Genomic DNA, 7,852 nt, shown 5'->3' with positions numbered 1-7,852 from the left:
CTACTCTTGTCCAGCGCGATACTATCTGATCCCCTTTGGTGACGTCAGGACGCAGCTGGGACCCAGCAAATTCACAAAAGCGTTCCCGAGAGACCGGTGGTCTCCATACCACTCAGGCACGCGACCGCCTTCCTTAAAGTAGCAGCTCCGATCCTTCACACCTCTGCTACTGGCTGAGTACTTTCTTTTGTGCCGCTCTTTGTCCTATGCTTATAAAAACGTTGCATCTTCATTTGGGGTCTTCTGACTTTTTGAGGCTAGGAAGGGACCTGCTTTATTGGTAGTTTGTGCTCCTGCTGAGAAATCATAATTTTGCTCAGACAAGCTTGCCTTCATTTATCTTTTTGTTGCATGTGATATTTAACAAAAGCAACAACAATTGGTGGTAGTGGTGGGATTTGGCAAGGAGAAACCTCCTCCCCAGATCCCTTGAGGAAAAAAAAAAAAAAAAACAACAACTTCTTCCTTCTTGTGGGTCCAAGTGTAATATTTTTCCACTAAGGGAGAATTTCTCTGTGAGGGATTCTGTGACCAGGGATAAGTTTTCTACTTAAATGTTGGACAGTCCAATCTTTTCTGAGCAATGTTGGAATTCATTTGCTATGTTTGAGATTTATCTTGACTTTCTATTTGCATTAATATCTGCAGCTCTTGCTTTTGGAATTAAATTTAAGATATATATGTGTGTGTGTTTTGCACTAGCTGATGATCCATTAGAAGCCCAAATGTAGACCCAATTAATTGCCCAAACCCTGATTTTTAAATGCAATTGTGTATGCGTGCGGTCCCCAGGTTGGGAAGTGTGATTGAAAGGTCTCAGGTGACATCCAGTGGCAAAAGTGAAAATAATAGCACTACGCTTATGTGTTTCTTGTATTTGGTGGGAAAATGACTTCTGGGTTTTCGCTTCGAATTTTGTCAGACATTAAAATGAAAAACTGGGTTTCTGGGCTAAGGACAAAATGTTCTGGTTGAGCGAGAAGGGCTCTGTGAATTCTTTCATGGAAAACAAGGGCCACTAAGGGAGTCCCTGTGCTCCCAGAAGGTTTTCATGGACCTGAAACAATCACCCATCCAGCAACAGCATTTTATTTAGCCCTTAACTCAACCAGGATCCAGGATCCTGGATAAAATAGTCTTTTGGGTATTCTAACAATGTGGCCACCCAATGGAGTTGTGACCTCTGCAGTTGAGTTGGAATGCTGGGCAGTGTAGTTCAAGAAAGGAGCTCAATTGTAGCAGATTGAAAACTATACTAAAAAGCAGCAGTCATCAGAACCATTCGGTACTGGCTAAGAAATAGAGTGGTGGATCAGTGGAATAGGTTAGGCTCACATGACACAACAGTCAATGGCTATAGTTGTTGGAATACATGGGAGCCCCCGACAGTGGCTGCTGGAGGTCCAACCCAGAATGGATCTCCTCTTGTGAGAGGATGATACAAGGACACTGAGAGGCAGTTGCTGTTCTCTGACCTCTCTGACTGAGGAGCCCTGGAGTTATCTGACCTCTCTCCTCTTCCCTTTGCCTCCAATTTATCTCATTCCCAGTCCTCAACACCTGTGTCAGCAAAGGCTGCCCTGCAACTCCTTCAGATACTATGATCCACAGCTGTGGAGGCTCTCGGAGAATTGACCTGTCCCTTAACAATCGTAATCTAGTGTTTGACAAACCCAAAGATCACAGATTTGGGGATAAGAACTCACTATTTGATAAAAATTGCTGGGGAAATTGGAAAAATATGATGACAGAAACTAGGCATTGACCAGCACTTAACACCTTATATCATAATAAGGTTAAAATGGATTTATGTCTTAGACATAAAGGGTGATACTATAAGCAAATTAGGAGAACATAGGATAGTCTACCTCTCAAATCTGTGGAGAAGGAAGGAATTTATGTCTAAAGAAGAATTAGAGAACGATATGGAATGCAAAGTGATTAATTTTGATTATATTAAATGTAAATTTTTTTGTACAAACAAAACTAATGCAGCCAAGATTAGAAGGGAAACAGAAATCTGGGGGGGGGAATTTACATCCAAGGGTTTTGACAAAGGCCTTATTTCTAAAATATATAGAGAATTGACTCAAATTTATAAGAATTCAAGTCATTCTCTAATTGATAAATGGTCAAAGGAAATGAACAGGCAATTTGCAGATGAAGAAAGTAAAACCATTTCTAGTCACTTGAAAAAATGCTCTAAATCACTATTGATCAGAAAAATGCAAATTAAGACAACTCTGAGGTACCCCTACAGACCTCTCAGATTGGCTAAGATGATAAGAAAAGTTAATGATGAATGTTGGAGGGATGTGGGGAAACTGGGACACTAATACATTGTTGGTGGAATTGTGAATGGGTCCAATCCTTCTAGAGAACAATTTGGAAGTATATCCAAAAATTCTCAAACTATGCATCCCCTTTGACTCAGAAATGTTTCTACTGGGCTTACATCTCAAAGAAATCTTAAAGGAGGGAAAGAGACCCACATGTGCAAAAATATTTATGACAGCCCTTTTTGTAGGACTCTTTTCAACAACAAAGTGATTCAAGCCAATTCCAATAGACTTGTGATGGAGAGAGCCATTTTCACCAGAAACAGAACTGTACATGGATCACAACACAGTATTTTCACCATTTTTGTTGTTGTTTGCTTCCCTTTTTCTTCCTCTCATTTTTTCTTGTTTTTATCTGATTTTTTTTGTGCAGCATGATAAATGTGGCAATATGTATAGTAGAATTGCACATGTTTAACTATATTGGATTCCTTGTGATCTAGGGGAGGAGTGAAGGAATATTTCCTATTCCTGAGTAAGTTCACTCTGTCCTTTAGTTGACTTCTCAAGGAATGTATCATGTATGTGTTGGTGCTTATCTATGTTCCAGAAACTAGCCCCTCCTGAAACTCAAGGACAGTACTTAAGAAAAATGGCTAATCTACCATGTATGTCATTAATTCATTACAACCCTGTGGCCCCTCATGATATCTCCTTAATGAGCTAAGATCTGTATTCCTATGGCCAAAAGCCAAGAGAATGGACCGAAGCCCCAAACCTCTGGCCCATCCATAATCCAAATGCTTGGCTCAAAGCCTTCTTTGTAAACAACTCCCCAAAAGCCCTCTCTCTGAAATGGCTCATTGGAATCTCCCTCTTGGAGAGGATGCTCTGCCTGGGACCCTCCCACATTCTGGAGAGCAATTTGGAACTATGCCCAAAAAGTCCCTGCACAAATGCCTTTGGTCCCGATCATTTTAGCTTCCTTAGGGGCCGTTTGGAGTCGGGTACAAATGGCAGAAGCCTTCCCAAGGTCTTGAGAATCATGGCAATGTAAGCGGGAGCTGGTAAGCCAGGGGCCTCAGACCTGGTGAGCTAGGGGGTGCCTATCCCAAACTGGAGGAATGGATGGAAGAGAACAATTTGTTCCAACGGCCAGACAGGCGGGCGACACGGGCACTGTGGCCGCTGGGGGCTTTGTCAGACGTGCAATGTGCCCGGGTCACCCCTGCATTGGGTCCCTCCCTAGTCATTGAGTCTTGCCACTGGACTTGGATAGCTCTGGAAGGGACAGTGCAGCTCTCCGCCTCTCCTCAGCCAATACCCAGGGAAGACATGACCCTGCAATGCCTTCGGTCCTCTTCCAGAACGAAGCTTTGAGGAGTGATGGCTCCCCTTACAAGTGGTTTTCTCTGGGAGGAAGGGCAGACCTTGGGGAGACTGGCCTTGTTATTGAACCCGCTCACCTGGTGGCTAAGGCCATCCCAAAGGAGACTGTCCCCCTGTGGCCCACTGGGTCTGCACTGGCGCCAATGAGAGTTGGCTCTGTCTTGTCACAAATTGATCCTAGTTGGGGGTTACCGTAAATGCCAGTGCACTTGCACCCACACAGCTCAGCCAGGTGATGGGGGCGGCCGCCCATCCCAGTGCCGGGGTAAAATAGCGGACGATGGGCACCCGGGGCCTTTGTAGTAGCTGGGAATGAAGGCTGGCTGAGCTCCTCTGGGCTGCGGGTCCCTTTCATCCCCAAGAAGCAGCTGGCACACCCTGGGCAAACCAATCAGCTACCCTGCTTACCCTCAGGTAGCCAATGGGCCTTCGGTGATTTAGGAGTGTCGATTCCCACCATGGGAAAATTGTCACTCAGAGTGGGCAGGTGAGAACAACTGAAGATGACATTTAAAATGGCCATTGGCCACTGAAGCCCACTGCTGGTGCCCGCTGGGGTCTTTCTCTGGCCGTGTTCTCTCCGTGCAGCAAACCTGCGGGATCACTCGTATCCCCATTTGAGAATCTGCCGGGGCACTCCCCCAGTCCAAGCAAAACCTTTCCTTCCAGTGTGTGCCCTCCATTACAGAGGGGAGTATACACCTCTCTTGCTTCCTCTGATGGGAGCTCCAAGCCAGTCTTTGAGTGCACAGGTTTGGTGCTTGATTTGCATTTCTATAGTTTGTGATTTGGAGCATTTTTTTCCTGTGGCCATTTGCACCCTGGATGACCCTGAGGAGTCACAAACGTTGTCTGCCTAATCTGTAAAAGGAGCCATACTACGGTCCACCTTTCAGAGTTGCTGGGAGATAGAGGGACATATCTATGAGCACTGTGTCCACTTGAAAGCCTCAAGCATCGTATAAATGCTATTATATTAATTGTAATAGTCATATTATTACTGTAATATTCGCATTATTATTATTTGGTCAAAAACCTCACACCGGTATTTCAACTTCACTTCTCTATTCATAAGAAATCGGAGGCTGACGGTGGGAAATTGTATTGAAGCCATTTCAGGGACCAAAACTGGTAAAGATGGAGGCTAAGGGGTCTGCCTCCCCCCGCCCCCCCAGTTAGTTACGATGACAGCCCTCAGTGCTTACTGCGCACCAGCATTGTGCTAAGGATTTTGGGTAAAAAGATAAGCGCATGGGTGGCGCACCCAAGCGGCCCACTCCGGGGGAGACCACGTGCAAACCACAAACGGACTGGAAAATCATCATGTCCAGACTCATTGCACTCACTTCTCTATTTTCACTTTTTTTCAACTTCCGGCTGATTCTTGATTTTCTCCAATCCCATTTTCTCAGCATGGCATAAGCTTACAGAAGCCTTTATGACTGCCTGCACCTTGGTTAGCTGTTTTTAAATCTAAAGAAAAAGAAGGAAATAGGAAAACCAAGGGGATATGACGGCAAATGCTCCGTAGACAAAGTAGAGGAGAAGAGGGGTGGGACATTTAGGAAGTCCCCTCGAGCCTCAGAGGCAGCTGCTGCGGGAAGCTTCAATCTGAGCTTGTTCCAAGGTGGCTGAAGGGCCCACACAATCTCCCCTGCCCCCTCCGATCAAGAGAGGCCTTTGGCTTTCTACGCCTTCTCTTCAGGTGAGCCTGAGACTACCTAGTTCTTGGCTTTGCCCCTTCTTCCTGTCCTGTTCAAAACTCCTGAGAAGACTCAAGTTCACTACCTACTCCTGTGTCCAGAGCAGCCAGAAGTCACATTTCTTACATTTAGGATCAGGGTTAATTTTTCCTTTTTTTTTTTTTTTTTCTTTTTGAGGCTGGGGTTAAGTGACTTGCCCAGGGTCACACACGCTAGGAAGTGTTAAGTGTCTGAGACCACACTTGAACTCGGGTCCTCCTGAATTCAGGGCTGGTGCTCTATCCACTGCGCCCCCTAGCTGCCCCCAGGGTTAATTTTTCCAGAATTCCTGAAAGCAGTCAGTTCTGAAATCCATATCTGTAGGCAGTAGGGGCCAGAGTATTAGGCTTAAATGTTCCTTAACCTGCATTTCTTGTAAACTCATGCAGCTCTCACAGATACGGCAAAATCTGGATCAATAGATCCTTTGCTAAGTGATGTTTGGCCATATTAGGTCTGCGACTTTTGTTGCAGTAATGGCAGACACGAAGGCAGCATTTTCTATTTTCCCTTTCGAGATGGCTAGGTACTAAGTCTTCATTCCTCTCTAGGCTGCCCCAATTCTCCAGGACTTTCTCTGTAATACCCCCAAACTTCTTCCTGAAATCACATTCCCCCTGGATTATCTCTGGAACCACCTTCCACCCCTTGGGCCTCTCCCTGATGGGCTGACTCCTCCAAGGACCTCCATTCTGAGTCCCCAAGCCAGTCCCGGGGTTTCCATCTTCTCTGGATTCCCCAACATGGTCATAGAGAAGATGCCTTATTGGGGTTGGGGTGAATCACTTAGATATCCTCCTATCCCAAATTCACATGCCAAGGGCCCTCCACTTGCAAAGGAGTCCCTTGGCTCCAGGTCCTGCCTTCTCAGGACACTTCCCAGGGCTGGCCGTGCTGAGGATGAGGCAGACCCACGCACTGGCAGAACTAGCTCAGCGTCTGGGGGTTGGGAGATGAGGCTGGAGCCTGGAGGTCTCCAAGCCGCTATGCTGCTCAGTGCCCACAGAGCCCGGACTGTTTAGCGCCTGACCAGGAAGGGCATGGCTCCCACCACTACTGTCAGGAAAATGCTGCAGGCTGCTCGGAAGGACCTTCCTCCAACCAAGTCCAAAGCATTCAGGGTCCACTGCGGGGTCCAGCTCTGCTGAGCTGGTCACATTCGCCAACAAGACTATTTCAGGGAGAATTCAAGATGGTCGTGGCACTATGGTCTCAAGGTCTCTTCAGAACTTGAGAACTGTGGGCCAGGGAAGGCTGGCCCTTGTCAGAGAAGGTGCCAGGTTGTGACCAAAACAGGATTTAACTGGCTCAGAACATGAGATGCTCAAAATGAGAGAATGCACCCCAATGTTCACAGGGACCGTCCAGCTTGTGGCCGAGCATCTTGAGCTCTTACCGGCCTGATCAGCCACTGTCCGACTCTAAGAGTGAAGTGCTCGTGGACCCCTTGGTGAAGGAAGACCCACCACCACCAAGGCCAGATTCGAACCCAGATCTCATCCCGACTCCAGATCTGGCCCATCCTCTTCAGTATAGATACACCCAATGACACTGATGCATTGTTGGCGGAGTTGTGAAAGAATCCAACCATTCTGGAGAGCAATCTGGAATTATGCCCAAAAAGTCACAAACTGTGCATACCCTTTGATCCAGCAGTGCTACTACTGGGCTTATATCCCAAGGAGATACTAAAGAAGAGAAAGGGACCCGTATGTGCCGAAATGTTTGTGGCAGCCCTTTTTGTAGTGGCTAGAAACTGGAAAGTGAAGGGATGCCCATCAGCTGGGGGATGGCTGGATATGGTATATGAATGTTATGGAATCTTTCTGTAAGAAACAATCAACAGAATGGTATCAGAGGGCCTGGAGAGACAAACACGAACTGATGCTGAGTGAAGTGAGGAGAACCAGATCATTGTAAATAGCAACAAGACTATACAATGATCAATTGTGATGGATGGGGCTCTCTTCAACAGTGAGGTGATTCAGACCAGTTCCAGTGGTCTTGTGATAGAGAGAACCATCTACACCTAGTGAGAGGACTGTGGGAACTGAGTGTGGACCACATCTTTTTTGTCATTGCTTGCTTTTTGTTTTCGTTTTCTTTTTGATCTGATTTTCTTGTGCAGCATGATAATTGTGGAGAATTTCACATGTTTAACACATATTGGATTGCTTAATGTCTAGCAAAGTGGGGTGAGGGGGAAGGGAGGGAGAAAATTCTGAAACACAGGATTTTGCAAAGGTGAATGTTGACAGCTAATCTTGCACATATTTTGAAAATCAAAAGATATTTTTTTAAAAATGAAAAAAAGTGAAGGTAAGCTGAATGATGGTACCTATACATCACCAGCGGCAGACCTCCCAAGTTCGGAGAAAAAAGGTCACTCCCTTAGGATACATTTGAAACCTTGGTTATAGGTTGATTCCTAGTCAGTCTAAA

Source organism: Sminthopsis crassicaudata, chromosome 1 (assembly GCF_048593235.1).
Source record: "Sminthopsis crassicaudata isolate SCR6 chromosome 1, ASM4859323v1, whole genome shotgun sequence".
Lineage (NCBI taxonomy): Eukaryota > Metazoa > Chordata > Mammalia > Dasyuromorphia > Dasyuridae > Sminthopsis > Sminthopsis crassicaudata.
Note: the sequence above shows the minus strand (reverse complement) of the source record.